Source organism: Argopecten irradians, chromosome 7 (assembly GCF_041381155.1).
Source record: "Argopecten irradians isolate NY chromosome 7, Ai_NY, whole genome shotgun sequence".
NCBI classification, from domain to species: domain Eukaryota; kingdom Metazoa; phylum Mollusca; class Bivalvia; order Pectinida; family Pectinidae; genus Argopecten; species Argopecten irradians.
In genome coordinates this window covers 32,373,913-32,397,488 of record NC_091140.1, presented here as the reverse complement: position 1 = coordinate 32,397,488, position 23,576 = coordinate 32,373,913, and the positions used below count along the sequence as shown (strand labels likewise).

The window sequence follows — 23,576 nt, the reverse complement described above, 5'->3', positions numbered from 1 at the left end:
TACATCCTTCTTTGTTATCTATGTATGACGTACCAGTTATCTGTGTACGATGTACTAGTTATCTACGACGTACCAGTTATCTATGTACGACTTACCAGTTATCTATGTATGACGTACTAGTTACCTATATATGACGTACAAGTTATCTATGTACGACGTACCAGTTATCTATGTATGACGTACCAGTTACCTTTATAAGACGTACAAGTTATCTATGTACGACGTACCAGTTATCTATGTATGATGTACCAGTTATCTGTGTATGACGTACCAGTTATCTGTGTACGACGTACCAGTTATCTATGTATGACGTACCAGTTATCTGTGTACGACGTACCAGTTACCTTTATATGACGTACCAGTTATCTGTGTACGACGTACCAATTATCTATGTATGATGTACCAGTTATCTGTGTATGACGTACCAGTTATCTGTGTACGACGTACCAGTTATCTATGTATGACGTACCAGTTATCTGTGTACGATGTACCAGTTACCTTTATATGACGTACCAGTTATCTATGTATGACGTACCAGTTATCTGTGTACGACGTACCAGTTATCTGTGTATGACGTACCAGTTATCTGTGTACGACGTACCAGTTATCTGTGTACGACGTACCAGTTATCTATGTATGACGTACCAGTTATCTGTGTACGACGTACCAGTTATCTATGTATGACGTACCAGTTATCTGTGTATGACGTACCAGTTATCTGTGTATGACGTACCAGTTATCTATGTATGACGTACCAGTTATCTGTGTACGACATACCAGTTATCTTATGTATGACATACCAATTATCTATGTACGACGTACCAGTTATCTGTGTATGACATACCAGTTATCTATGTACGATGTACCAGTTATCTGTGTACGACTTACCAGTTATCTTTGTACAACGTACCAGTTATCTGTGTACGACGTACCAGTTATCTATGTATGACGTACCAATTATCTATGTACAACGTACCAGTTATCTGTGTACGACGTACCAGTTATCTATGTATGATGTACCAGTTATCTGTGTACGATGTACCAGTTACCTTTATATGACGTATGACGTACCAATTATCTGTGTACGACGTACCAGTTATCTATGTACGACGTACCAGTTATATGTGTACGACGTACCAGTTATCTGTGTACGATGTACCAGTTATCTTTGTTTGACGTACCAGTTTTCTGTGTACGACGTACCAGTTATATGTGTATGACGTACCAGTTATCTGTGTACGACGTACCAGTTATTTGTGTACGGACGTACCAGTTATCTATGTACGACGTACCAGTTATCTATGTATGACGTACGAGTTATCTTTGTACGCATACCAGTTATCTATGTATGACGTACCACTTATCTGTGTACGATGTACCAGTTATCTATGTATGACGTACCAGTTATCTGTGTACGACGTACCAGTTATCTATGTATGACGTACCAGTTATCTGTGTACGACATACCAGTTATCTATGTATGACGTACCAGTTATCTGTGTACGATGTACCAGTTACCTTTATATGACGTACCAGTTATCTATGTATGACGTACCAGTTATCTGTGTACGACGTACCAGTTATCTATGTACGATGTACCAGTTATCTGTGTACGACGCACCAGTTATCTATGTATGACGTACCAGTTATGTGTGTACGATGTACCAGTTACCTTTATATGATGCAGTTATCTGTGTATGACGTACCAGTTATCTGTGTACGACGTACCAGTTATCTGTGTACGACATACCAGTTATCTATGTATGACGTACCAGTTATCTGTGTACGATGTACCAGTTACCTTTATATGACGTACCAGTTATCTGTGTACGACGTACCACTTATCTATGTATGACGTACCAGTTATCTATGTACGGCGTACCAGTTATCTGTGTACGACATACCAGTTATCTATGTATGACGTACCAGTTATCTGTGTACGATGTACCAGTTACCTTTATATGACATACCAGTTATCTATGTATGACGTACCAGTTATCTGTGTACGACGTACCAGTTATCTGTGTACGACATACCAGTTATCTATGTATGACGTACCAGTTATCTGTGTACGATGTACCAGTTACCTTTATATGACGTACCAGTTATCTATGTATGACGTACCAGTTATCTGTGTACGACGTACCAGTTATCTATGTACGATGTACCAGTTATCTGTGTACGACGCACCAGTTATCTATGTATGACGTACCAGTTATGTGTGTACGATGTACCAGTTACCTTTATATGATGCAGTTATCTGTGTATGACGTACCAGTTATCTGTGTACGACTTACCAGTTATCTTTGTACAACGTACCAGTTATCTGTGTATGACGTGCCAGTTATCTGTGTACTATGTACCAGTTATCTGTGTACGACGTACCAGTTATCTATGTATGACGTACCAGTTATCTGTGTATGACATACCAGTTATCTATGTACGATGTACCAGTTATCTGTGTACGACTTACCAGTTATCTTTGTACAACGTACCAGTTATCTGTGTATGACGTGCCAGTTATCTGTGTACGACTTACCAGTTATCTTTGTACAACGTACCAGTTATCTGTGTACGACTTACCAGTTATCTTTGTACAACGTACCAGTTATCTATGTATGACGTACCAATTATCTATGTACAACGTACCAGTTATCTGTGTACGATGTACCAGTTACCTTTATATGTGTATGACGTACCAGTTATCTGTGTACGACGTACCAGTTATCTATGTACAACGTACCAGTTATCTGTGTATGACGTACCAGTTATCTATGTATGATGTACCAGTTATCTGTGTACGATGTACCAGTTACCTTTATATGACGTATGACGTACCAATTATCTGCAGGCGCGGATCCAAGGGGGGGCGGACCCGGCGTACGCCCCCCCCCTAAAATAGGAGAGAGAAAAGAAAAAGAAAAAGGAAAAAGAAGGGAAAAAGAAAGAGGGGAAGGAAGGAAAAGAAGGAAGAAAGAAAAAAAAGAGAGAGAAAGGGAAAAAAATAAGGAATATTAGATAAAGAGTGAGAATTAGACAGAAAGCTCCATTTCCTACCTTTACCGTTTGATGTTATCATTTTAAAATCTAAATGTATTCGACTTTGTGGTACATAACTATGTATGAATCGTTACCAGTTATCTGTGTAGTTAATCCAGTACCATGGCCAATGTTCCTTTTTTGTACAAATGCCAGTTATCTATGTTTTACGATACTGTACCAATACTTCTTCGAAGCAAGTACCCAATACATGTAAACGTACCAGTATCTGTTAGTCCAGTTAAAGTTTCTGTTACCGTATGGAATTATGTGTAATTCTTTTACTTTTCGTTGAGTTTTATGAAGATTGTACCAGTTATCTATGTGACGGACCATTTTCTCAGATAAGTTTTTTTAAATTAAAAACTGTACGTTAAAAAATTTAACATAATTTCATTATCCTATTAAAATTTATAGACGATGTTGAAAAATGTTAATATGCACATCTAAAAATTCCGTATTCAGTTATCTGTGTAAAAAACGTTCCAGTAGCATTGGTTGAAACCCCACTTGGTTACATACTAGTACGACCAGTTATCTTATTAATTTCCATCTCATATTCGTTAATAGGCCTGTCCTTTTCTTTGTTCGTACCATGTTATCTATGTACAGAAAGTTATCTGTGTAACTTTATATTTAAAGCTTGACATAGACGTAAAAAAATATCTTGTATGACGTTAATTATCTATTAAAAAAGTTATCTATAGATTGAAATACCAATTATCTTTATTCTACCCATACCAGTTACCAGTTTCTTTGCTTATGTAATATGTAATTTAACTAATATAAGTTGTATCCAGTTATCTGTGTACGAAGTGCTACACGTTATATGCTATTGTATACGAAACGTAAAAAAAAAACTCTGTAATGTACCAGTTATTTTCTGTATGATACCAGTTTACTGTGTAGTACATGTTATTTGAAGTTGTATTTATAAGTAATATTGCTTTATTTTCTAACCTCATGTAAAACTAAAAGCCCCTATCTGTGTACGACGTACCAGTTATCTATGTATACCAGTTTTATTATACCAGTTATTGTGTATTTACCAGTTATTCTATGTTTGACCATACCAGTTATCTGTGTACGACGTACCAGTTATCTGTAATGACGTACATTATCTGTGTACGACCAGTACCAGTTATACTGTGTACGAGTACCAGTTATCTTGTACGACGTACCAGTTATCTATGTACGTACCAGTACCAGTTATCTATGTAATCGTAAAAACCAGTTATCATGTATACGTACCAGTTATCTGTGTATGATAACCCGTTATTTGTGTTACCAATGACGTTCAATATTATTGATCTGTAAAATGTACCATTACATGTCGAATCAAAACCTGTACATTACGATCCAGTTATGAAATATACGCCCCTTATAACGAAATTGTCAACGAAGTCAGCTGAAAATTATGACCCAATCCCCAATATCTGTTGTATAATGTACCAGTTACATCTTTATAGACGTACCAGTTATATGTGTGTACGTACGTACCAGTTATCTGTGTATGACGTACCAGTTATCTATGTATGACATACCAGTTATCTATGTACGACGTACCAGTTATCTTTGTATACGTACCAGTTATCTGTGTACGACGTACCAGTTATCTGTGTACGACTTACCAGTTATCTATGTTGTGAAAAACCAGTTATCTATGTATGACGTACCAGTTATGTATGATTACGTACAGTTATCTGTGTATGATGTACCAGTTATCTGTGTATGTACGACTTACCAGTTTTCTGTGTACGATTTGTACCAGCCTACCTTTAATATGACGTTCTGTTTATCTGTGTAAGACGTACCAGTTATCTATGTAGACGTACCAGTTATCTATGTTAGGACATACAGATTATCTGTTCTACGACGTACAGTTATCTGTGCTATGACGTTACTCAGTTATTATGTATGACGTTCCAGTTATTATGTAGACATACCAGTAATCTATGTATGCGGATACCTGTTATTATGTAGACGCTTACAGTTATCTATTTATGCCGTACCAGTTATCTATGTAGACATAGCATTTTTGATCTGTTGTAATAGACATACCCGTATATCAATGAACGGACATACCATATACCTCAGGTTATTGAACGTACCAAAGTATCTGCTGTACGGAACATTCCAGTTTAATCTAAGAAAGTAGGGCACCACGTTTATCTATGTACGACATACCTGTTTATCATGTGTACTATGTAGCCAATAATCTATGTATGATCGTACCTGTTATCTATGTAATGTCGTACCTAGTTATTTGTTTTTTTTATCTATGAGTATGAGTTACCGTTTTTCATCTGAGGACGTTCCAATTATCTATGGACGAACATTCCAGTTATCTTTGTACAGAACTTAACCAGATATTCAGTGGATGAACGTACCAGTTATCTGTGTATGACATACCAGTTTGTGCTATGTATGGACATACCAATTATCCCTATGTACCGATGTACCAGGTTATCTATGTATTATGACGTACCGAGTTATCTGTGTAGCGGGACGTACCAAGTTACCTATATAAACGAACGTACGCAGTTATCTATGTAGACGACTTACCAAGTTTACCTTATATACGTTGTTACAGTTATCCTATGTATCGACGTACCCCAGTTATCTAAGTACGATACGCACCTCCTTTTACCAGTTATCTATGTAATTACGTACCGCAGTTAATCTGTGTTACGGACCTGTACCATTATCTATGTACGGACGTACCAGTTATTTTTGTAGCGACGTACCCAGTTATCTGTGTACGACGTAGCCAGTTAATCTATGTACCACAGTACTAGTAATCTATGTAAGGACGTACCATTTATCCTATGTATGACCGTACCAAGTTATCTATGTATGATGTACCAGTACAGTTATCTTATGTACGACGTACCAGTTAATCTGTGTACGACGTACCCAGTTATCTATGTACAGGGACGTAACCAGTTATCTGTGATACGACGTACCAGTTATCTACTGTACGACGTTAACCAGTTATCTGTGGTACGACGTATCCAGTTATCTATGTATGGGACGTACCAGTTATCTGTGTATGACGTACCAGTTATCTGTGTACGACGTACCAGTTATCTATGTACGACGTACCAGTTATCTGTGTACGACGTACCAGTTATCTAAGTACGAATGTACCGAGTCGTGTACGATGTACCAGTTATCTACGACGTGTATCTATGTACACTTACTCAAGTTATCTATGTATGACTACTAGTACCATATTAACTGCTAGTGATATATGTGTACAACGTACCAGTTTATCTGTGTACGACGTACTAGTTATCTGTGGTATTTGACGTACCGAGTTAATCTGTGAACGACGTACCAGGTTATGTGTGTACGATTGATACTAGTTTATACAGTGTATGACATTACCAAGTTATCTATGTACGAATACCAGTTATCTGTATGTACGACATACCGCAGTTATCTGTGTTTATGGACGTACCAGTTATCTGTGTACTAATCGGTACCAGTTATCTGTGTACGACGTACTCATTTACTAATGTACGACTTACGATCACTTATCATCTGTACCGACTACTGGACGTACATCCATATCTGTGTTAAAACGACGTACTAGCTTAGCTGTGTACAGACGTACTATTATCTTGAACAATCACACCAGTTAGCTGATTTCCTGACGTAGCCAGTTATCAGAGTGAGACGAACCAGTTATCTGTGTACGACGTACTAGTTAGTGTGTACGTGTACTGTACAAGTTTATCTGATGTATAACGACGTACCAGTTATGTGTGTACGTTACAAGTTTATCTTATGGACTGACATATCAGGTGTTCTGTTTGAATGAACCAGTTTCTATGAGATAGTCAGCGTACACCAGATATCTGTGTACAACGTCACCCGAGTATGAGGATGGTGTACGACTGCCAGATTATCTATGTAAGATTGTAACAGAGATCATCGATATTCCAGTATTCCCCGTCTTTGCATATTACAGAAAATGATCTCGCCTTCGCAAATATCAATGTCAAAAACAATGTTGTTTTTATCACTCATAACAATAACATAATAACCAGTTTGTACATACTAAGGCAAATAAATCTGTAATAGGCAAATACAGAATACACTAAATTAGGATGGAAAAACAGAAATATGGATATTATTGAAATAAAGGAACATTCCAGATATGAAAAATGAAAAGAAAAAATTATCAAAAATGTATCATTGTATGGAGACTCTTGAACGTGTGCAATTAGAGTAGAACCAGATGTTCTGTAGGAGTAAGCATGTTCTGGTTCAATGACGATACTCATCATACAATCCTAGTCATTGAGCATATCCATATCTGTTTGTCAGCTGAGAGAATAGATCAGGATCAACGATTAGCAGCGAAATGAGGAATCGCGTGATATTGTTTTACTATTCCATTTGTGCTCAATACAATACATGTATTTATTTTTTAGGTCAGGATGGCTTATAGTCCTTGTCTGCATCATTCATTGCTGTACGTCCGCCCGTCCATTAAATTTTCCTTTCAATAGACTTTCGTTTCAAAAATCCCAATATAGGCCCAGTATATCCTGATATTAGGCTTGTATGTAGAGAGAGCTGGAATGAAGGGCTAAGCAACGCAAGTTTAAGTTTTTAATATAGCTGATTTTGGCCTTCATTGTAAGGTCACGGGGGAATTGAATAACTTGTAGGCTAGTGCTCAAATAAGCTTGCCATATTTAAATGCTGGCATTAGATGGTGACCAAGTTTGCTTCAAATTGAATGACCTTGACTTTTATTCAAGAGTTTCTAGAATATAAAGCCTTAATTGAAGTAAATGCATGTTGCATTTTCAGTCTTATTTTTGGTTCCTTTTGTATATTTGCCAAGTGCTATGCTACTGTAACACGTTGACTGCTATGGCAAATAATGATGAGTATGACCGTTAAAGGCCAACTACCTTTCCGAAACGGCTTTTAATTTTTAAAAAATGAAAATGTAAAACAAGATCGATAATTTTGTAGAGTCTTAAAATTATTAACTTACCGTTAATACTACATTTATCATCATCTTCTGAACAATTTTGATTAAAATAAATTAAAATATTTATTTTCATAACGCGGAGGTCGATATTAATGTTTCCCGCCGTCGTCCTAAATACCAATGGCGCGGTATAGTTTTGGATACCCACTGCGCCAGACGGCAAAACAGCGAATTGAAGCTTCTCCACGTGTTTTCCATAATATTACGCAGAAGTAAAAATCTTAGGCATATGCCTTGGTTGCCGTATACCTTATTTTAGGTCATAACTCGAGTCAATGCATTTTCTGATGTTATTTAATTTTTTAAGAAACCTTTATATTACTTTGCTGGCCGGAAAGGGTAATGGGCCTTTTCTAGGTTTACGTGCCTTTTTCGTACTTACTTATGGATATTGAGCTGTGATCAGAGCAGACTCACTGTATCTGAACGGTCAGCGATTACACCCGTATAACCTAAGAAAAACATTATAAAAGTTTGCATTACTTATAATGAAAACCAATCACTAAATCACTCTGGATGGTGTTTATAAAGTGTGTACATGTATGTTTGCTAATGAAAAATAAAACACCAAATCACAAATATAATTAAACGAAAAATGTAATAAAATACGACCAAAATCAAATAGTTATGAAAAAAATCATTTTCAATATGAAAACAGTAATATCATCGCGTGTCCCTGCAAACGTAATTAGCGGTTGTACATTTCCCGCGCAACAATGTCAATGTGCATACTATTAAAAATAGAGCAGCCTCCGAAATAATCATTTCCGGTTCATTGGGATCCTGTGACGAAAGTTTGAACACCACACTTCATAAGTGCGTGTCCTTGGACTAAAACGGATTTGTCCATGGTTGGGGGATTAATTAACTATTATATAACCCCCATCCATGTCATCGTTACTGTTGCATTGCCACCATGACCACAGGGGTCTAAATTATATTCCAGAACTAAATTGTTTTCCGGGGGACAGCAGACGAAACCCGAAACGCAACAAAACGGCTTCGGGCGAAAGTAGATTTTTTAGTGAAGACACGCTCACCCCTACCGACCACCCCTGAAAATGTAAACAAAAACTGCATATATTTATGTAGATTTTATAGACCGCACTTTTGTCGTTACAATCGAGTGGAAAATAGGATGACTCTTTAATTAATATTGATTATATGGAGACGATGTTTCTGAATATATATGCAATGCGGTAAAAATCTGACAATTTCAGTGAAATATTTTACTACAATTCAGAAATGATTGTGTTTACGTGACTGTGAAATATTATCATATCATGGAGAATGCCATATTTAATTACCACCCCTTGTAGATAAGTTAAATCCATTAGGCCTAACAACTTTCTTTCTTTCTTCTTTCTTTCTTGTCTTTGGTTCTTTCTTTTTTCTTGATTCTTGTCTTCCTTTGGTGCTGTTGTCTTTCTATCCTTCTTTCTTTTCTTCATTTCTTTCTCAAATACATGAAAAAGTGCAATATGCAATCAATCAGAATTACAATAATTTTTATTATCTATATATAATAACCAAGCGACACCCCGAACTTACTACTGGGTCCACTGCTCTTAACAGACTGAGCTAAAAGAAAATCCCCCTAGTGCGAAGCTAGAAGGCTACAGTAACACTATGTACTTCGAAAAAGGAGAGAGGAGATAGCAAGCATTAGCATGTTGATTGCTGACTAAGTATGGTCTAGAGTATTGTCGGCTAGTGTTTGTTAGGGAGTCCTGGGTTCAAATTCTGGTCTGGTAGGCCGCTGTCATTTTCTCTCCTCCCTCCTGTTTAAAGCTCAATTAAAACCTGCTACATTACTGTTTTACATAAATTATGTTATGATTTATTCAGGAAGAATGACAGAGGCAGAGGGCGGTCGATGAACAATGTTTAATGGTCCTGTCCAACCATTATTCTCTGTCAATAGTTCCAGATGCGTGTGAAAAATGGAGAGAGTCATTCTACAATTCAACATTAAAGTATTCAAGGTGAAGGATTGACAATGTACATTAATACGGCCCATTGATGAAGGTTTGAGGGAACAAATCACATGTTAATTTTATCACATGTGATTCCAAAAAATGCTATAGATACAATTAATGTTTTTTGATATATTAAAACATTTTAGGCATTGAAACCATATTTGATTGTGATAATAAGGTGTTCTGTATTTGATGGAAAGTTTTCAATCTGTTTATCATTTGAGGCCTAAATTCAGTTTGAAGTCTGTATTGTTAGTAAATCAAGTTGAAAAGCTGTATTTTCTATTGAATTACATGGAAAGCAGTATTTTGATCGAACTTGTATTTTGTAACGATCGAAGCAAGCCTGTATTTGTCTTCTATTTGATGGGTTAATGTTGAAGCTGTACATGTATTTTTTGTCGAGATAAATCAGTTGAAGCTGTATTTAATTGGATAAGTTTGAAGCAGTTTTTGATGAATAAATGAAAGCCGCATATTTGATTAGTCAGATTGAAGTATCATTGGTTGGGTTTTGTTTGAGTTTATTGTCTTATTAGTACTGCCAAGGTCATATAAGGACAATGCCAAGTTTAGATGGTGGAGGAAAGCCATATCTAAGAGTACCCAGGGAAAAACCACCGCCAACTAATGGTCCAGCGTACCCGATGGCAATTGCCCCTACATGGGTTATTCAGGACTAACTGACGACCCCTTGGACAGGTATAGGACTTATGGTAATGTGTCAGGACAATCTTGACCAGCTCTTGAGTTGACTCCACCCTGGGCATTATTGGATTTAATAGTTGAATCTGTATTTTTATGGATTATATAATTCAAATGTTTAAGCTGTATAAACAAATGTATTACAGAGATTATTGTTTGAAACTTTGTAATTTTATTTTTTAATATACAGACAGACACAGATGACGAGATTGGTACAGTCCCTCCAGACAAGTACGAGGACCTAGAGTGGCTCCAGCACTGTCTGATGACCGAGAATGAGATCAATGGTCTCATCGTAAGTTATCTCCCTTGTCCAATCAATTTATCATCATTTTCCCAAATAGCAAGCGATATAACATTAGGCCAAAAAAAATATGTCTGTTTTGGGGTTACATTTTTGCGAAAAAAATAGGGTGGGTTGGTCGGAAGGATTAAAAAAAAAAAAAAAAATAAGAGTCCTCAGATCGAAATTTCCGACTTTTTAAAATTTAAAAAAGAAAAAAACGAAAAACTTCAGGATCGGTCCGGTAACCCTAAACAGACATATTTAACCCTAAACGGACATATTTTTTTTGGCCTTAGGCAAATTAAAAAAAATCTAATATATAGACAGGTTTAGCGGACTAGGTGTCCTGATATTATATCCATCATTGTCTATTTTCCTTAGTTAAAAAACTCTTCTATTTAAGAGAAAAGGCTTATTTACACTGTGAATGCACTTTTTATTTTAATGCATACATAATCGTATTTTAATGTACTTTTTTGTGTCAGACATTTTGTTCTGATTGCACTAATAGTACTTTTTTTGGATCATCATTTGTACATGTAAAACAATTACTACAAATGCATGAATTTATTGACTGTGTAAAGATAACAATGCTTACAGTATTAAATCAAGGTGTCCAGAAACATTGATAGGGAAGCATAAGTAAGCTGAGTGACACCAGATTTGATCAATAAAATGTCATTTACCTACATCTTTGTAGGTCACAGGGGTCAAACTATCTTAAGTAGATCTTAAATGGCCACTAAAGTAGTTGAGTGATAGAAAAGGAAATTATAAAAAAAAAAACTAACCCCAGTCCTTACAGTAGAATGTTTCAGTGATCAAATGCTGAATTTTCTGAAGCTTGTTTTGCATCAAACGTCTACAATTAAATTGTTATATCTTCAATACATTATTGTTAATAAAAGCCATCATGCAAGTATCTAAAAACAAAACAAAGAAAGAAAGATTTGATGGAAAAGAAAGAATACAAAGAAAGAATGAAAAAATAGTCCTTAAATGTGTCAACACACAAAAAACACAGGAGATAAGATTTCTCAGGCTTTGATTTTTGAGAAAATTCGAATGTACAAATGATAAAACTTGTGTTGGGGAATTTTAGTTACCTCCCTTGCCTGCCAGACCAGAAACAGATGCAAAAGCTGCTGAGAAAAACACAAAGAAACAATTGGGAAGGGCTCATACAAATGTTCTAATGGCTGATGAGTTCCATGTCCATTGTCACAGTGTAGAAAAGTAAGTCTATTTAGTATTCATAACTGTGTCCAAATAATTCAATTGTTAAAATCAAATATATACTTTATTTGGCAGTTATTATAACCGATACAAGACACTTAAAAAACTTTAAGTAAGTTCTGGACGAAAAAACTCTAAAAATGAAGCATATATTTTAACTCTTTCGGTACTTATGGCATATGAAGTTGTCACAAGTATAAACATGCATTATTACTTTGTCATTCACATGTGAAAAGAATCATAGTGTTCATGTAATATAGGCCACAATGCCTATGTTATAAGCATTACAAAGTTGCAAAACTTCAATGACGTAACTCTATAAAAATAGCAAACCAATCAACATAACTCTTTTAAAATGAGAAAAACTCTTCAGTTTGGAGGGAGAATATACTATGGATATCAATGTTGTTTATGTACAGCTTCTGTGAACTGTATGTTACCTCCATATCATTGTCTAAAAAATCGGCAGGAAAATCTGTCGGAGCCAATCAGATGGCACTTGACGAAAGTGGTACTCTGAGATGGAGCTGTCCCACAGGTGATAAGTGTAGCATAGTGTATGTGATATCTACCTATCCCCGATCACGTAAGTCCTTGGGTACTTGAGAACACAATATGGAGGGGAAAGGCATTTACAGAGGACCGCCGCCGAGTAAACCTTCAACTCCTTCTCCAGAAGAGTACTATCAGTAGATAGACTAATTAGATATCAAATTATAAATGGACTACCTCGAACATCAGTATTTAATTAGAAAAAAGACTTTTACTAGAATTGATAATTGTAACTGTTTGTCGGCGATTCAAGAAAAATTTCATAGCTTTCAAGCTGTAACTGTTTGTCATAATAGGTGAAAAAACTTATCGTGTTGTCCCTTGAAGTAATAGCCCAAATTTGTATAAAATGATATCAAAAGTAGCTATATGCAAAAAATCATTTTTATAAAATCACCTCATTGATTGACTTTTCGTAAATTTTTCAAGACGCGTTTTTGTTCTTACTAAAGGCTTGTAGATGATATCTGTTATTGGTAGCTGTAATGAGCCATCGATAATTTCCTTGATATGCGTTTTGTTAAAATTATTTAATAACCATGTTACAAAAATCATTTTAATTACAAAATATCATTGATTACTTTTCTTGTTTAAAGTTTTTGTTCTTACTACTTTTTGTAGTATCTTTGGGGGGTATTCGTTTGCATCTGTATATTGTGCTTTTACTGGAGCTTTTGAGTAGTGTTGGAACATGGAAGTATTAGATAATGGAGAAATAAAGATATCACCCGATCAGTAATTTTCTTATGTAAATGATAAGGAAAATGAATTTATAAACAACAAGAGGAGTAAGTGATGATTCCCAATAGTGTACAGACTCTTAAATGTAAAAGATAAGTTTGTTAATATTTCCGCACATTTGGTGATTAAGTTTTTGTTAATGGAAGCAACAAGGACACCGTGAACAAATTTCAAGTAAAAATCAAAGTTTCCAGTTTGAAAAACATGATATGTGATATTTTTTGAAATTTTCTCTATATTTTGCCGTTATTATAACAAACATTTTTGATGTAGTACATAATTAAAACATCAATAGGTATGTTAAAATTTCTATTAATTATTATAAAGTGATTATTATGGACAAAACTATAAAAAAATTTTTACCGATGTGCTTTATGATTTGTGACAATTGTATTGATTTGATAAAAGTTGAAGTAGGATAACATATTAGTTCCACCTGTATCAACAATAAGTATTTATTTGATGATGATGATTATAATGATGGTGATGTATGTTTTTCTGTTAAAATGAAATCTAGCCACCCATCCGAGCGAAAGTTGAGTGAGAGGAATAATGAGTCGACTATCATCAGTGGGTGGAGGAAGCCAGGAAAAGGCCAACAACATAGGGTTAGTATAAGATCATAGTGATATTATCCCTGACCTTTGATACTTCAGGGAGATTTTCGATTGTGATTTTTTTAGCAATAATAGATGGTGTCAGATTTAAGGCTCCACAGTTTTTAAAATTAGTCTTGTTTTTGAGCCTAGCCACATACAATTTGAGTAAAATAAGATCTCACGACGCTTCATTACAGGGTACTTACATCCTTATATGCCAAAATCTAAATATATTTTAGCAGTAAAGAGGAATGAATGGCTAAGATATCGGAAATACAATTAAAGAAGATTGCATGTGAGTCATATTTGCTGGTATTTGAAATGTGTTATAAATAAAAGATTTTCTTACTTTTTCTTCAGGATATTGCTGAATATTTCCACAAACAGAGAGAATGGAGCATAGAATATTCCAAGGCTAGCTAAAGAGACCTCACAGGTACTGTTGACCAGAGAGAGAGAGGGTTATTGTGCTTTTTTTCTTCTTTTTTTTTCGTGCATGCAAATGTACCACAGCCTCCCAAAACAAGACATTTATACATGCTTTGCACATTGTATAGAGGGTATTTAGACCGTCTCTTAAAGGCTGTTTAATAGGATGTTAAGTCTAAATCAACCAAAAAGTCAAATCAGATTTTTACATATTTTGTAACTTGTTAAACAGTTTCTTTCCAATTTTTTTTTTTCTTTTTTTACAAAATGGAGTTGATGTATGGAAAATGTGCATTTACCATGTACCATACTTATTAGCAACTTTCCCCGATTCTCAGACGGCTCTTTTCCGTTTCCCCATTCATATTGTTCAAAAAATATTTTACCAGAATATGATTTGTACTTAATAGTTACATATATAGCTTGATATTAATGTTGTTTCTGCCATTCCTTGCAGAACTTTAACCGGATGTTGATAGCCAGATGAGTAAGTAAGTATAAAACATGTCATAAATGAGAAATAATATTGTGCTAAAGTTTGTCAGAGTAAATTTGAAAATTATCATCAGATATTTTATTGAACAGAAGATTTTTGTATACTTGAAGCTGTCTTATTATTGATAATAAGATATGGTTAACTTGCAATGTTTATGGTTTCCTTTAGGGTTAGCTGGTTGCTATGGACATTTAGCCACGGCGATGTCAGCCATGGATGTGTACAGAGATCCAACCTCTGTACAGATGAACATGTAAGTTGTCACTACAGGAGGTCAGAGGTCAAGAGGTCAAGACGCGTCATCATGAGAAGTCAAGAGGTCATAGATTTAATAATAACCATGATATAAAGACGCACATCCTTGATACTCCAGGGATTACTATAACTCTTGTTATTATCCACCCCCTGAAATATCTCAATAGTAAATCTGACGGCAGTTCATGATCAGCCAGCAAAATTCAGAGAGAGCGACGGCCCAACTTCAAAGCCAAACACACAGTAAATTGTTATATCCCTATAAAATAGTTCCTATATTAACTCTATTGACAAAAATGCCGATATATGGAACATTCTGTCGAGCGGTCTAAAGAACTGTTAAAATCAACTGTTAAAATGTGCTGTTGGACCGGAGTGTCGTCACAATGGGGTATAACAAAACAGTTATCTACTGGGTTTTCGGGCAACAGATGATTTGTTGGACCCTCCAACAAATTTTCTGTTGCCCTCATCCCCCAGTCAACAACTGTATACTGTTTTGCGATTCTCTTGATGTGCATCAAAGGACTAAATAACATGTTCTATTCTGTTGTCTTCAGTTTTACTATGAGGTAGTCCAGGGATGGATATAATGACAGTGATAGTAACCTGGCCTCTTGAATATCGAGGATGGAAGAAGTTTTACAGAATGTTTTTTAGTAATTTTACTGGCAATAAGCCTCCTACCCTAGAAATAAGTTAATTATTTAAAAATTTCATAGGAAGGGATTTTATTATCAAATATACAACAAACAAAATATGAAAATATGAAAATAGGAGGGGGGATTGTATCAAATACATAGTAGGCTTTATGTGTACACTCACAAGCTGTGTTTACTCTGTACCATAATAATTCAATGTTGCTTGTTAAGAGCATTTCCATGTGGCTTAAAATTTACTTTATCAGCCCATAATGGAAAAAATGGCGTCGCCGTTTGTAACGCGCTTCCTATTGGCTGAGAGACGGCGTAATAATTTTTCATAGACAAAAGAGTCCCAAACTGTATGTTAAATGTTGAAGAGATTATCTTTAGTAAATTGAATTATAAGGATTAATTTGAATTAGATTTTTATGTTATGGAGATATAAACACAAAAATTCTGAGTGTACTATCATCACAAACCGCTTCGCGTTTTTATTTAGATGTACACTCCGATTTTTGGGTTTATATCTTCATAACATAAAAAATATATCATGTTAATCCTTAAATAGAAATAGTGGTGTGGAATGAATGCAAATCTATTTTTTTACATAACATGTTTTTTAGGTTACTTTCAAAGACAGCTGAAGGAATGGAAGATTCTAAGGTAAATTTGGCCATTGTTTTTGAAATTTGCATTATCATACAAAAAATTGTCCATTTGAAAAAATTGACTCCATTATATTCCTTTATAAATGTTAAGCTGACATTCCAGAATATTGTAGGTAAAATTGTATTGTACGTAACATAAATATGAAACAAGTTATCTCCCCTTGAAATTTTTGACTGGAATCCAGCATTTGTATAGAATGATCATATCATCGTCATGTTCTTGTTATAAAGTTACCTCCCTTTGTAATTGTTGATTTGACCTTTTGGACTGTTACAGCGTGGTATGGAGGTATTGTGTGGTAAAGTGATGTGAGAGAACTCTAGGTCGTCGCTGGCTCGACTCTTATACGCCCGATTACATGGACTCTGTCAAGGTTTGTCTGTGTAACAATTTTTTTTGTGAATCACTAAGAAAAAATCACATTTTCTACCTAGTTTGCTATATAATCATCGATTTGATCATGATTATGATTATTAAAAGAAAGGACTTAACAACTCAAACAGCAAAGAATGGACTATGTATGGATTTGGCCTTTCTTGGCCCCCAAATCGGACATTCAAACCTGTTATTTACCATTAAAAAATGTTGAATTTCAAATAAAGAGTACATCCCTTTTACAATTATTATGATAGATGTGTATTATTGCAGATGTAGTTGCCATTGTAACCATCCAAAATATGCATAAATTAAGAAAAAAATCCATTGTTTTTGGCCTATTTTTGCTAACACCTTATTCTTAAAATCATAGACCTCATCCAGAACAAACTTTATATTTCTTCTAAAGATTCATCTTATGTACCAGTACCTGCATATTCACATGAAATATTGAGTTTGTTCAAGACTGCACTCTATTGTTTTTTTCAGAAAAATCTATCAAAAACAGGTCTAAAATATAAATTGTCCTAATTTATGCATATTATGGATGCTTACTAACTTACCATGGCAAATAAAAATCCTAAAGTAGAAAACTATCATTATAGATACATCAGGAATGAGTTAGATATTTCAAATAGAACAGAATAATTACTAAAAAATACATATACTTTAATAGTAGTAATAAGAATGAAAACATGGAAAGTTACTGCCGATGTCAAACTTTTATCTTGAACTAGAGAAGGCCAAACCAGTCATTATTTATGTTTGTGTTCATAGGAGATGCTGTTTAGGAGAACTACACTTTTAGTGACATTTGAAGATGCTACAAGGGCACTAGAAAAGGCCAAACCAGTGAAAAAAGCAGCGGTGAGTTTGGATTCATTTTATTAATAGTCAGATGATACATTAAAACATAAAATGTAGTAATAACTAACATGCTTGTAACAAATTATGGTTATAAAGTAGTCATTCTCTGTAAAGGTTCCTACAAGTTGTTTGTAATATGTGTATAACAATCTAAAGCTTATAATGAAGTAATTTACTTGGTACTCAGAGATTCCTAACATAACCATGTTTTACTGTTACAATTAATATTTATATTAATGATTGGAAGATATTTTTTGCAAAAATCAATCCGGATTACAACTTGCATTCAATTAGACTGTTCATTAATTCAGATGATCTTTTCATATCCTAATTACTAGTTCATCCCTCAAGCCACATGTGTACTCTTCTGATTAGAAAAGCCTATAATTCAATATTTGCATATTATAAACAAATGTCATGTAGTTATCTGCACTTGCAGGTAGGTATTGATTGTGACATCCTGTTCTTACATGCACATTGTCACATTTTTCAAAGAAAATTATGTAAGCTTTTTGCTCCTAAATAGTGATGTCATATTTGACACCTATGGTTTTTAGAAGGCCAGATAACCATGTTAAAGTCACAGACTGATTAGTTTTATACAAAAAGAAGGGGTTAATGTGTTCCCCTAAAGCACAGAAATTTTAGCCGTGATAAATTTACTTTTTTTTCTGTGTTTAGGCTGAGGAGGCAAAGGCATCATCTCAAAAGGCATACGAGTCCTGTTCAACAGTCGCTAAGAAGGAGGTAAACTAGTGATTATCTTAGCTACAATTAGTTAATGACATTATTGTTATTGGTACTTTTTTGTTTTGTATAAAGTCATTGAAGTAAATAAGTGTTTGCCTGTGTAAACAGGAGGTATTAGATGAAACATATACGGCCAAAACCTGGTCTATATAACGAACCACGTTCCACAAAGAAAAAGTTAGTCATTAAAAATCTTTATGCCATTAGGACCCATTGTGTTTAAATTATGCACTTTTGGAACCCCAAGATGCCTTTCTATATAGAGATAGGTGTATTTAGGCAGGTTTATGACATTTCATTAAAGTTTCTGATCTGTGATTCTGTTAATATTATCTTTGGGCAGCTAAGAAACAGCTTGGGTCATAGGACCTGTTTTCATTTTATCCATCATTTGTTTTTAATGGAGGCTGGGCATGGGCAAATGTTCTTAAATGATAAATTTTATGATTCTTATTTGAAAATTATGTTATTTTCCTGTGTACAATTTCCTGTGTATATTTTATCAATTATTTCATTGATTTCTTATTTTGCAGTTTGAGGTTCCTTTTATGCAGCAGAGAATCATTTCGTTTGAAGGTGGGCTATCAAAGTTTGCAGAATGTCAAATCAAGACAGCGAGAGACACATACACATTATTAGTGCGAACCCTTAAAGCTGTGAAGGAGTTAGATATGTGACACACATAGTTAAAGTCTAAGCCAATCAACGCCGTAATTGCCTGCTTGCCAAAATAACTTATTATAGTTTATTTTCATATAAAGTATTGAACATGTATTTTGTATCTGACTTTGAATCAAACTCTAATCTTCTGTGGGAATTTCAAAGATGCAAAATGCAAATTTCCCCATTATTTTGTTCGAATCATGCGATTTTGAAAGCTGTATACCATGTGCCAGTAATGATCGTGTTATAAAAACTTATATATGTGCATTATTTGTGACTGTATTTTATTCATTAACATTAAGGAAAATTATCAATATTTTTCATGTATATGTACATTAACTTAATTGAAATTAATATAAAACCATTCGTGGACATTAACACTAGCTGGGATAGTGACCCAAGGGTCCGTAATATTTGGTACCCCGTCAATTTCTTTTGAATGTAATGTCGATGTTGTATGGGTTAGTTTATTTTTTTTGGCATTTAATGGTGAAATCCTAATTCATGAGTTCATATTTTCTGATAATTAGTATTATAATAATATTCATATATTTCGTTATGCATTGCATCAGATTTTCATAATTCATATAGCAATATGATCATGGCCTTGATAGTAAAAACCCACCCGAGTTCACAAAAAAAAATGATATGAAATATGTTTGATGTTAAACTCGCAAACCCTTTCGTGATTCAAAAGAGTAGAGAGTAGAGTACATGTACTGTGCAGAGGTTGTAATACTCCCAAATTTTGTAAGCAGTCTGAATAGGAGATGACCTGACCCGATACCAAACAGAGTCAGTTAATTCCATGTTTTCATATAGCAGTGCGCTTTGGCCCTACACCAGACATCTATCTGTCATAATGTCTAAGTCTGGTGACAGGGTCAGAGTATCTTGGGCTCCATGAGATGGTGCCGCCGGTCAATTCTATTGGACATTATTATTTTGCTGACCTGTATGCACAAGTAATGTTTCCAAAAGTTTGTTCACGGATACAGTCGGACCCTTGAATAATCCACACACCTTCGTTCCAGCCTCCAATGTTCTGGTTTGCAGTTTCCGGGGACTGACGAATTTGTGTTTTGTCAATTACTTGTCACCAAGAGTTACTCCCCTTTACCTTGTAATCGATTGATAGGTCTTTTATGTAATGATACATGTAATTATAATAAACTACTTCGTCTTGTTATGTCACACACGTGTGTAAATGGCATGTGCCGTAGCCTTTATATTCTTAGTACCAAAGACAATAAATTCTAATAGATTCAACCTACAATTTTAAAATACTTATTAATTTATTAGGGAGTATTAAGTCTTACTTTATTAGAACATTTTATCCGAAACTCAGAGCGATATATTTTGCATAAGAGAACCATTTAAGGTATCTAACAGGCTACGTAAACCCGTGACCCATGCAAGCTCAAACTGCAGAGTTATTAGCATGAGGCTACAAAATATTTGCGTATTCACAAATTTCAACACTGAAGTATTGAGCTCTTCCTTTAGAAAACCAATGTAACCATCACCTGATTTGCCATTTACCCCCGTTGTGAAAGGTGTTCAGGTAAAACGCACCGTGGGCTATGGTACCTTATCAGCCAGTCGTTATGACAACTACACGCTCTAGTGTCAATGGTAGTGTGTATTTTACACAAGATCTGTAGCTGGCCTTGGATTTTTCTCGGCGACGTGGGCAAACAACAAATAAAATTGTCCTGTTTATTATTGTCAGGAATTTTATTATATACAAAAATTAATATTCTAATTTCCAAAATGGAGCATCGCGGCATCGGAATCCGAATTATCGCGATCTAGTTGAGTTATCAAATATCGAACGTGTACGGGAATACGCCATTTTTTTTGTTCCTGACCTTTTCCGATCGGGTATTGAGATTTATTCCGGCACTGATCGCCCGAGTGTCCAGATTATACTGCGGGTCCCTTGTATACTCTGTACCGTCTCAAAAATTGTTCTAATATAGGTTGTATACGTGATAGTATACATGTATAGAGCATGTACTCATTGAATGTTTAAACTTTGTTGTCTTATGGAGTCATGGCAAACAATCTTTTTATTGAAATTAAACCTGATAACAAGTTTGCTACTGTAAACCAACTTTTTTTCCGCACATGCATTCAATATCATGAATTTTTGCAGTCGGATCTGAAGATTGGGGGAAAATTAATTACATGTACTGTAAATTTAAACAGAAATAACAAACAAGGAGAGAGTCCTGGACACACAAAATTGTGAAATTAAGTAGCCATGAAAATAAGTTATGGATTTTACAGCTGTAAACCCCTATTATATCATATAGCAAACTTTTTATTTATATATCATTGAGAGTGCCATATTGCCAGTTTCAAACATTTTGCAATTTTCATTTTAACAAAAGAGATATATCAAATTGTTAAACAAATCACAATATTTTGTCTCAGAAACCATGGACAATAACAAGCTGATCATCGATTGAGCAAGTCATGATTGACCTGTTACCTGGTATTCTGCAGGTCAAACAGTTTAAATCAAAATCAAAGGCGAAAATATAAGGTTATCTTCTCTGATAGTTTCATGGATAAAGATATCTCCCCTTTTTCATTTTTCTTGTAAAAACAAGAAACCTTTGTCTTTGTACATGCTATTCTGTATATGCTTATTACAGAGTTATCTGCCCTTATAGGATAGATATTGATTGTGATGTCATGTGTTTGCAAGGAAAACGACAATTTTTTTCAGAGAAATATGGACATAAAATTTGCTCACCACAAATAATAACCAGTCACAAATCGATACTTCTAGCCGCATCAGAAGAAACATGTTGATAATATGCTAAGATGGAATGCAGAGAAGTAAACCTAACGAAATTTTACAGTTTGTCATCTGCTTTATATGCCTTCAACTATTACACGAGATGTCATGTTTGGCGACATCTCTTACTTCTGTACGATTAACGGCACATGTATTTTTTTTTTTGTGTGACATTCACTTGCGATGGAGAATTTTGCAATATTTTGTTAGAATTAAAAATAGCAATATATATTTTTCATTTTACAATAACATATATTTGTTGTAGAAAACATTCCAGTTAATTTGTGCATAAAGACAGTATTTGTGTATTTCTTATATACATTTATTATTAACATATTTGACTATTAAAACTTTTAGAAGTTGCCCGCCTAATATATAGAAATTGTAACCTTATCTTTATTTATTTTCTGTGATTTTGCGGTGTTAAAGATTTATTTTACTTTGATGACTGTGAAAAATTGTTTTTCAGGTCCATCTAACCCAAAATGTCATGATGACCAAATAGGTAATAGTGCTTTTGTCCCACCTTCTGTGAACCTTTTATTCAAACCAACTTCAGACTTAAATAACCAAAAGGCCCTGGAGGTAACTGATATTGGGCCTGTAGCATGCTGAAATAAAAGGGTTTAAAAAGTGCATTACACAAGTACCTTCTTTTAAGGTCACTGGATGATGCAAATAGGGTTGGGACACATGAACCACTCCAACCGCACAACACTGATGTGGAAGGCTAGTATATGATGGACACCATAACCACATTATTGACCACAACTGTGGTGGTGACAGTGGTTAGAGAATATAATGACAACTTTGAACAACTCGACTACAGCAGGCTCCAGATAATGGAAAGTGGCTGAGAAGATGACCTATAACAAGTCTGTCACCATCTGGAAAATTGACCTATTACTGTGTGACATTAGTATGTATATTTTACCAATAAGCAAGAGACAAAACACCATTGTTTTAATAAAAAAATTGCTTTATTTACTGACCTCCATCATTTTTTGTTCATGTTCATTAACATATGTACAGCGTTTATAATGTTGGTTTACTAATATCTTCGTGGATGGTATGGAAAAACAGAAATATGGATATTGTTGAAATAAAGGAACATTCCAGATGATATGAAAAATGAAAAGAAAAAATTATCAAAAATGTATCATTGTATGGAGACTCTTGAACGTGTGCAATTAGAGTAGAACCAGATGTTCTGTAGGAGTAAGCATGTTCTGGTTCAATGACGATACTCATCATACAATCCTAGTCATTGAGCATATCCATATCTGTTTGTCAGCTGAGAGAATAGATCAGGATCAACGATTAGCAGAAAATAGGAATCACGGATAATGTTTTACTATTCCATTTGTGCTCAATACAATACATGTTTTTATTTTTAGGTCAGGATGGCTTATAGTCTTTCTGCATCATTCATTGCTGTACGTCCGCCGTCCATAAATTTTCCTTTCAA

The 23,576-nt window shown here is 34.7% G+C and overlaps 1 pseudogene; it reads left to right on the top strand.

The window, feature by feature from the left end:
• Nucleotides 1-13,502: 13,502 nt before the first annotated feature.
• On the top strand, nt 13,503-19,518 carry LOC138327147 (sorting nexin-5-like; annotated as a pseudogene).
• The last annotated feature ends 4,058 nt before the right edge of the window (nt 19,519-23,576 follow it).